The sequence below is a fragment of the Anopheles coustani genome, unplaced genomic scaffold (genome assembly GCF_943734705.1).
Source record: "Anopheles coustani unplaced genomic scaffold, idAnoCousDA_361_x.2 scaffold_48_ctg1, whole genome shotgun sequence".
Classification (NCBI taxonomy): domain Eukaryota; kingdom Metazoa; phylum Arthropoda; class Insecta; order Diptera; family Culicidae; genus Anopheles; species Anopheles coustani.
The window spans coordinates 294633-304773 of NW_026525432.1; positions in this window are offsets into that span (position 1 = coordinate 294633).

Below are 10141 nucleotides of genomic sequence, written 5' to 3' on the forward strand. Positions count from 1 at the left end.
GACTCGTCTCACTGCGCGTCGTTGCTTCGGCGGACGTGTCGCTTGACGACAATGCGAAGGATGTTGATGAAACTTGCCAACTGGGCCCCGAACTCGCAGGTTTCGCATCACGCAACGTAATGCACCCGGCGTTGCCCTTTGGAGGCATTACTCCTTCCGCAGCCGAATAAGATGGTCCCGGGCCGAACGGTTTGCTGTGGACGCCATCGCGTTCTGTCGTTGGGCTCCTCGCGGGTGAAACAAAGTAACACCTCACTACATCACTTATTCCCTGCACCGGAGTATTAATGTTCATCTTCACTCCGCTGTACTCGCGAACTAAACGTCGGCTTACTTATAACGCACGCTATCACGAAAAAATGAGTCGTCGATAAGCAGATTTCTACGCGCACGTTCCCGTTTCACGAACGAATTTACGGCGCGAAAGCTCCGACAGAAACTCACGGAATGTTAGTTCCAAACTAATTTTTTGGAATGTTAAAGACAATCTTTAACGGCCTCTACGTGGAGCGAGAATATAAAATGTCCAGCTTTTCTTGCCTTTGTGAAAACACCTTTTTATTGTAATCGCAATAGCCAAAAAATTGTCTGGCTTTCTCGCTTACGTTTTTACTAAGAGGACGAAGGCGCATCCTTCGATCCTTTTTATATATTTCCAAAACATCGCCATCGCGGCGACGTTTCCGTTCTGACAGCTTCGTTGGACCGATACATTACAGCGGTTCCAACAACCTACATCACTGAAAAAATCCAGCTTAACCACGTCCACCACATCCACCACTTCCACAAAAAATCTACTTTTTTTTAAATTATTTTTCGGTTTCCGCACTGAAAATAAAAAACATGGCCAATATCGATCAAATTCAAATTATCAAGCAAATTCAGATTTAAAATGTTAAGAGTAGGTGGCCTTGCAGTCACACATAGGCAGGCAAATATTTGAGATGACTGATCCTGGTTTGCTGGTCCACCATACCGCATTTTATTTATAATTATTACTTGATTGAGCGATGCTTCGGCAGCTGTTCAGTGACACTCAGCCAGCTTACCCATTCCCTTTGCATGACACGCGCACGGAAAGGAATATATTGCTTCTTCGGATGTGGCAATACGTAAAAACCATACGATTGACTATGAATATGCGAGTGCACTTGCAATAGCATAGAACATTCTGGTTGGTATTTCCAGTGGATTCATATAAATTCCCACTACCATTTGCCAATTCACTTCAACTAAAGAGGATCTCATAACTAATGTGTATCCAAATTTGCTCACTAAATATAAATGCTCTATAAAAAAAAACGAAATTATGCTAACTACGATTGGTTGAGCTCACGTGCTATATTAGCTGCGAAAACTATAGATGTAAATTACCTCAACTGAACAGATCTAAACCAAATTCCGGGAGATTTTGGATCATACAAATCAATCGACCGTGTGGAAATTGAACACGAAGCCGTGAATTAACTAGTGAAATTTCTGAATTCTTTGGATTTGCATGGTATGCCGCCGCATCTTTTGCGATTTACAGTAGGGAGTGTAATTATTATGATTCAAAACCTTCAAGCTCCTAAACGTTTTAATGGAACACGATTGATTGTGACGCTGCTTATGGACAATGTCACAGAGGCAAGAATTTTGAAATGAGGTTATTAGGGGACCGAATGTTTAGCTCCTAGAAATCCCTTGAGATCGAACGAAATTGTATGGTTTACGGTGAAAATAGATGTTTTCCAGAAGAAAAATCATGTTTCGATCATAGTTGATTCAAATATGTAGAAAATTGTGTCCATAAGACTCATAAATTACACCTATTTGGTATTGACAGTACTAAGTGCACCAATTTAGGTACAGTTACCCTACTCAATTTCAAATTTTAAAACATAAAAAACTGCATAATTGGTGGACAGCGTGAAGTTCGTCGGATGAGCTTGTCCTTCAATAGATTTGCAGCTTCATGGAAATTTGTAGTTTCCCTCTGTAGTAGACCCAATGTGATCGCCTGACAAAGACCCTCTTTAGAGTGCCACTTCCAGCAATCAACTTGTTTTTGAACTGTCTTGAAACGTTCATCATTCAAGTTTAAAAGCAAAGTTTCATGATCAGATATTTTTGCACAAGCATCTGTTACCACGCTTATTGAGTCTGTGTTGCAGTACACATGGTCAATCAATTTCCTGCTATTATCCGTAATACGAGTAGCTGCACTAACCTTCTGCCTCAGGCACACCGAGTCAATAAGTTTCTTCATTTTTTCGGACCTCGCATCATTGAACCAATCAATGTTGAAGTCACCAACCACGACATTACGCTTGCCAAAATCTAGAAATCTGTCTAACCAGTCCTCCAGAATTTCGACAAATCGTGCGTCACTTGAACTAGGTGAGTGATACAGAACGCCATAGTTTGCAGCCGCCATGCCTCGAGTCACAGTGAACCCCAAAAACCAGTTGCCTTCCAGTGATTCGTTTAGAATCACCTTCAAAACAACCGAGTTCCCAGCATAAACTGCAACCTCTCCTGTTTATCGTGAGTGGGACAAACAGGACACGGCCCTGTACCCCGGTATACCAAACTGATCAAATGCTTCACACTCCGTTGTATGCGTCTCAGATAGAAGGACCAAAGCGGGTTGCATCCTTTCTACAGAGTCGCGTAGCAGAACAAAGCTTGACGATAGGCCAGCGACATTGCAATACATGATTTCATATCGCTGTCCTATCCTCAGCAATCTCTGCTATTGGGAATGCTTAGCAATCTTCGACGCCTGTTTTTTGTATATGAGGCACACGCCACTAAAAGCGGTATGTTCCGCGCTCCCCCTAGAACCCGCAGACACGCAGTTCACACATTTAAAGGCCGCCGACTTACATTCCGACGTCCTGTGTGCACCACTGCACCTAGAGCAGGCTTCCTCCTTATTGCACCCGGTGCTCTTGTGCCCAAACTGCCCGCACCGGAAACACCGCAATACATGAACAGAAGTGCTTATCGCACTACTGTCAAAACCTATAATAATGTGTTGTGTTCTCGATATATTTCGTCCGTTCTCCTTGACGTTCCAATTCGAAGGGACCGATCTTCCTGATCTCTAGAGACAGGTGCTGACGGAGAGTAGACGTCATATACTCGGGTCACACCTGACACTACCCGTTATACCAGCTATAACTCTATTTTGACCTTTTTGAGGTCCTCTAGACATTGTGCCGATTCCCTGTCCACATTGATCACGAAATTGTACTTCTGGTACTTGTAGAACCAACGTTCGTACATTCCAACAAGCTGAAGTGTCACGAACGGGATCCCTGCATTCTGTTCCTTAAGAAGTGCAATCACGTCCTCGTCGGAGTACTTTTCCGTCTTTCCCATTATCCTTACTCTAGATAACGGCAAACGAAAGGAATAAGCATCCCCAAGTTTGTTCTGCACTTCCTTCCTAACCTCATCCAACGTGACTGCAGGACACTGCACAAAAACCTGATCTTTCCTAACATTGCGGAAGTCCGACACCTGCTGCTTCCTCAGATTCAACCGGGCGCGTAGTTCGACTCTTTTCTTGTCGCAAGATTGATCCACCTTCGGTACTACACTGCGTCCCAAAATGATAGCCTCACCTAGTTTTTTCTGTACAGGGCAAATACCGAACATACAATTTTTTTCAAAAAAAAACACAAATATTTGTATGTATACAATGACTACTTTGCATAAATATTGTTGAAGAAAACGAATTAACAATCCCTTTTGTTCCAAGAAACTAACATCAGTGGTGACCCAAAATGATAGCCTCACTCAAAATTTTGATTTAAATACCAACAACTATAGCACAAATGGATTCAAAACCCATGATAAAATAATCAGTGGGTCCCTCATAACGATTTGTTGCTTTGAAAATTCGTGATGGCATGCTCTCCGATAATTTTTTTTACGTATTTAGTGATAAGCTACGCCAAGCAGTTGCGATAACAAGTTTTAGCTCCTATATGGTCTCGTATAGTATCCCATCTTCATAAATATGTTGAACTAGCCTTCCACAAACATTTTCTAATCTTTAAAGGTCTGGGAAAACGGCTGGCTAAGACATTGATTCGATACTCGATCGTGCATGGTGAGTTCTTGTTGTCTTGGTTGTGTGCTTGGCAGCATTTTTTTGCTCAAAAATGAGCTGTTGAGTGTTGTGATTTTCCAAATAAGGCTTTAAATGATTGTCCAGGATGTCGATAAACATATCGCTGTTCATACGTGTAGGTAGAATGGCCAATTCACTTCTACTAAGATCACTGAACGCAGCCCAAATCATGACTGATTCACCTTCAAAATTGCGACGGTAGAAAAATCGTGCTATCGTCTCAAATCTAGCCAGTAATGGATATAACCATCCGATTCATCAATACTAAACTTTTTGTAGTTATTATAATTCACCTAACACAAATTTATAATTTAAAATCTGAACAAGACTGCAAACAGACAACTTACGTTTCTCCACTCATTTTTGCATGTCATATGTGCTGTAGCAAACTCCAATCTAGCGACTTTTTGGTGAAGTTTGAGGGCAGAAACTTTCTTCATGGACTCTCTTACAATATCAAAACATGAATTCAAAGCTCGCAACACAGCATTTGTGTGCACATTCAACCAGAAATCGTTTTTTGTCCTACGGCAACCTTTGGTTGCATTGAAAGCAACTTAACAAATCCTCCAATTATCACGCGAGGAAAGATTTTGAAGACGAGCAGGAGACTTCTGAAGCCCATATTAACTGGAATATTGTACATAATCGTTAATGACGTTTGTGAATCTATTTATTAGCACACCAATCTCATCATTTGACTTGCCATTAAAGCGATTAGCATCAATTTGACTTTTTTTCTCGTTCCTAGAGTTGTTTTCTGTTTCCATTGTTTAAGTTAATTTACAAATTAGAATAAGAGAACTTAAAAATTGCTTTTGGCAACTAATAACGAGGCTAGGAACTGGGTTGCTTTGTTAATTTGAATGATTTTTGAAGTGAGGCTATCATTATGGGACACTCCGTTTTTTAAATTTTTTTAAAAAATGTTGTCATTAAATTTTTTTTCTGATAAATTAGAAGTGAAACACATTTCTTTTAGATTAAGGAATATGTTTCTGTCGGTTGGTTTAACTGACGATCATTTGAAATAGCATATGAGTGAAAAAACTGAGTTAGGCTATTATTTTGGGACGCAGTGTATTACCAAGGACTTGGAGAGCTTTTGATCCACTATTTTCGCCACGTCCTTTTAAAAAATTTTGGGCCCAGAGCCAGCCCCCTCCTCAGCACTCTTGGTTGCTACGGGCTTGGTGACAGCTCTTCCTATGTCCAAATTGCTAATAATATTTAGAACGTTATTGTCCAAAATATAAGGCACCCCACTTATTTTGGCCACTACTGTAGCAAAGCTTTCACTCCCCTTTTCTCTGGCACTCACCGGTGAAGGCTTCTCAACGGTAACCTTCGGCTTATTGAGGGCTCTCAAAGTGGTGGTGTTAGCATCGCGCAACGTTAACTTGACTTCGCGCTCTACCTCCACACACACACACACTTCTTCTTTTATCTCCTTTAGTCCCTTTTTCATTACATTTTCAATCAGTGCGCACATTTTCAACTCTACTGCTTGTAGGGTTAGAGATTGCCCTCCGCTTGACGGTTGGCTTTCTTCCACCACTACATCTTGCACGCCCGGTTTCCTTGTGCTAGCGATACAAGCATCGCTCAGAAACAACACATTCTAATATTTCTTAATAGATTTTTCAGAGATGTGCTGAACGCTGTCCCGATACTATCTGTGCGATCAACGAGTTTCTCAAAATGCGTATCCGTGCTGCGACCGTAGCAAAAACATAAACGTTAATCTTTGTACCTGGCGGCCCCAGCAAAATCGAATGATGCTAGCTAATGCGTATTTTGCAACGACGTATTTCTTCCTTACAGCTCGTTTTGAGGACAATTAAGATAATTTACATTATGGAAGGAAGTTTTTAACTGTAGTTATAATCTTTTACATTTTCTTCATCTTCTTTTAGCAGTGCAGTTTCAAACCCGACAGTTCCAAGTTATTTCAACCCGTTAGCGTTATCAGCCTGTAGGACACTTGGTAAGTTATCCGCATACTTTTTTAACAAAGACAATCAATTTAAAAAACTAGCTTAACGTAAGTCTGCAAGGAATTTCACTTTTCACTTAACAGACTTACGCACAAGTCTTGTTTTACATTCTTGGAATTAGATGTTATGTTTGATACTCCCCAAGGGGATTTTTGAAATATTTCCGGCCCCTGGTCCGACTCGTTTTCGCGTCGAAAACGGGTCGGTCCAGGGCACGATGCGCAGTAAATTTCGACCCGATTTGACGGCGATATTGACGAGCTGTCAGATTCAAGTTTTATGGGGGGTTCAAATCAAAATGGTGGGTTCGAAAAAAATATCCGTCTAGGTTCAAAAATAATATCCTCTCTAGGTCTGTTTTTCCCTCCTCATTCCTCTATCTTTCCCTCTTCACTCTCCTCTCAGCCTCTTCCTGTAATGCACACTTGATTCGATATTCTTTCTGTTTTTACTGTCGCGGGCATGGTTAACAGTGGTCGTGAATACATTGGAGGTAGCTGTTGAAGAGAAATTTATATTGTTTGGTTAGTGAGGATTGAACACTTATCGTTATACATACCATACGATGCGCAGACCGGTTGATCCATCGGCGATGTTGGAAAGTGTCTTGTTGATTGTCTGTTTTATTTTACTTAATGATGGTTACATTTTCTCAAAAGTGCACGCGCGGAATAAAGTAGGCAGTATGAAATCATGAAACTAGAAGTTGGTAGTTGAAAAATTTGACGAAATTTTCTTGTGCATTTGAAAAATGTGCTTGATTTTTCCATTGTGCTGTTTTTTAGGTTTTAACACTTGATTGACAGTGACTGCAGCATGTTTTTCTCAGAAAGCACCCGCCAATAAAGTGTTATGAGTGAAAGTATTCATGCTACGACATCCACCGGGACAATCCATGAGAAACCAACCGAAACAACTGAAAACCGGCTCAGGACATTCCATCGTCACAGTGTACCGTTTCAAATTCCACTAGCATCGACAAATAACGGTAATTATTGTAATCATGTTAGAAAGATAAAACTTTTTGTTTGTGCCATTTATAAGACATATACTGTGTATCATTTATTTTTAGCACGAGCTTTCAACGGTAACCTTCAAAACGATTACATATTATACAGCATCTCAGCCATCGATTTCTGGTAAGTGAATCAGAGAACAACTCTTCTTTCATTAGTTGCATGAGTTTTGTAGTCTGCAAGGCTTGCATTATTACTTTACCACTGTTTCATTTCGCCAGCCCACCAGCAGTCGCTTCATGATGATAATCTTTGTAATCGATAAGATGCAAACGATCCGCTACCACGACATCCTCGGACTATGTAAAAAAATATTAAATCTTAAAGAGGTGTCATCGTTCTTAGGTGCCCTGGATAGGCGCCTTGCCTGAATCCTCCATCAGTTCGTTGTGTTGCTTGTGTCCCAGAAAATACAATGGTGCGAGCAACGCTGACTTATTGAGCTACGACGGTACATTTCATGCAACTGCTGTGACCTGTGAAAATTAAATGAAAGAAAAATTAAATACATGTGAAATTGACTACCGATAAGTTTTGTAGTCAACCTGTTATGAATGCTCTTGCTAGAGTGTCTGCAATAATGGCCCTTAGATGTATCGACACATGTTTCCCGTTGATGTTTACTCCATATTCCACGAGGTTGTTCATCTCCATGACCATGAGACGTAAGATGCCTCAACGTTCGTCGGCTTCCTTCTATCACAGAAAATAGTTCTCGTCATCACTGGTACTTTCGGCATCTCATGGATATTACATAATATTGGCCAAAACTCCATGCTGCCACCTCTATGCAATGGTAATCCATCCATTGATATATGTTGGCATGAATAAGTGTTGCATTGCTAAAAAACAAGAAATAAAAATTTGCTATTTACACTTACAATTATAATGCTTCAAAAATGCACTGTTTGAAACAAACTTTTTATAGTTGGACAGATAAAAAATTTTCTATTCCATGATACCAATACAGGCCGCCGCTTATTTCCATTATCTCTATCGATGGCTTACGGTTGGTTCCTAATAATGTTCTTGCGCTTGCGCTCCAAATTATTATCTACGATATCAAGTAGTGTTGAAAGCCCCATTTCATCATAAACTCCATCTCGATTTTCAACTGGCAGAAATTGCTTCCACAGGTACAGCAGCTACAACTAAAGCTTCGATATTTGCTGCAGATTGCTACGATGCGAACATTTTTTCACGATTATCGGATCGCCGATAGAAAACGCCACTATTTCGCAAATGTTTTTATTCGGGTTGCCGCCACATTTTCAAAGGATTTATGGAATTAAATATACACCAAGTATTTACAGCACACAGCATGACCGTTTGTTTCAAAATGTAAACAATTCCTCAACGGGCTGTTGCTCACACGCACAAGCCTATGCTGTTGGGAACATAACGCGAGAGAAAAGGACGGAACGATAGAGCAGACAGCATTTGGATTGTCATCAGGAAGTGAGGGGTATGACAATCAGTGGAAGAATGGTTGCGGGGTAACTCTCCCTTTGTGGAGGGGTTTTTTTGTATGGATTTTTCATGGGTTCGGGTCGAAACGCCATTTTTTCTCTCCTTGGGTCTGGACTTTCCCAGCTTAATTATATGAAAAAATACCAAGAAGTTAATTTTTTTGTCCTCGAAAATCGTTTTGTTTAAGAACCACTCTCCGATGTGTTTTGCAAAGCGAGAAAAGCTGCTCTCACATTCAAAATAGGGTTTTAAGGGTCGTGCATTAGAATTCCTAACAATGATTGGATTTTCCTTCGGCAAAAAGGCAATGCTCAACTTGTTTATTTTAATAGTTTCTTGACTAAGATTCAAATTTGAAGCTCAATATGAGCAAGTGTCTTTTGCTTCATTCACATTGTTTGTATGCAAATGGAGAGATCAAACAGTTTATATAAGTATGATTGCTAAAGTGCCATAGCCGATAAGATTGAGAAAATGAAGATCACTTGCAAGGGTTCTCAAACCCAAGGCCATTTGATCATCAACGAAAATTAAGATCACAAGTCCAAATCTATACTTCAAACGCAATGTTAAGCATTAAAACGTTTGTGTCTGAGGGACTGCGAGCTATATGTCAGAATGATCTTCTCGTACCGTTATGTTAAAATGTCGACTGACACTTTAAACCCGTTTGCGACTGTCGAGTCCTTTCACACGAAAACGTAAGATGGTATGTGTCCACATCAAACAACTTCATTCCCTTCAGTACCACACATGAAAGGCTACTGTCCCTACCACGGGTAAAAACGAGGCAAAGATATGAAGAATACCGAAAACGAATTGCCAAATTGTATGCTGAATGTTCTTTGACGTGTTCAAAAGCAAACCATTGTTCGCCAGTTGTTGGCCAAACGTTCATTCAGAGAGGTGTGTGGAAGATCAGAGCTAAAGAGTGCACAAAAGATGAGATGAAAAGAATGTTAATTATGCAAGCATAAGTTTAAGGTTCTTGTTTCGCTTAAGCTGTGGGGCATGTTATTATTATTATTTCTTTTCTCAAAAGCGTATCAAAGTTCAATGGAAAATAAAATAAAAGCCGATTCTGGATCCATCTGAATATTAAAACTAGTGTTACGAACCGGGGATAACAAGAAACACTGTAATGCCTGCTTTGATACTAAGATTGTGAAAAACGGTGAACGCAAGTGAGTTATTAATAAACAGTCAGTTAGCCGGAGCTGGATCCTTCTGAGAAATTAAACTTATGTGAATGACAAGAATAATTGTTTTGTCGCTGTGAAACATTGTTTGCTAAAAACGGAAATCGCAAGTGAATTTGTAATCAAAAGTTATTTTGTCTGCCAGTATGCCACGAATTTGAGTTTTTATTTTCTTAGATTTAAGTAAAATCAAATTAATGCAGGGTTTTCTAAGCATTCCTACACCCCTTTGAAGAGGCAATTGAATTAATAAATTGATTATGATTTGGTTTTAAAAAATGCATTTCATCCGTAAAAATAAACATAACATAAAATAACTGAACGTGTGCAGTT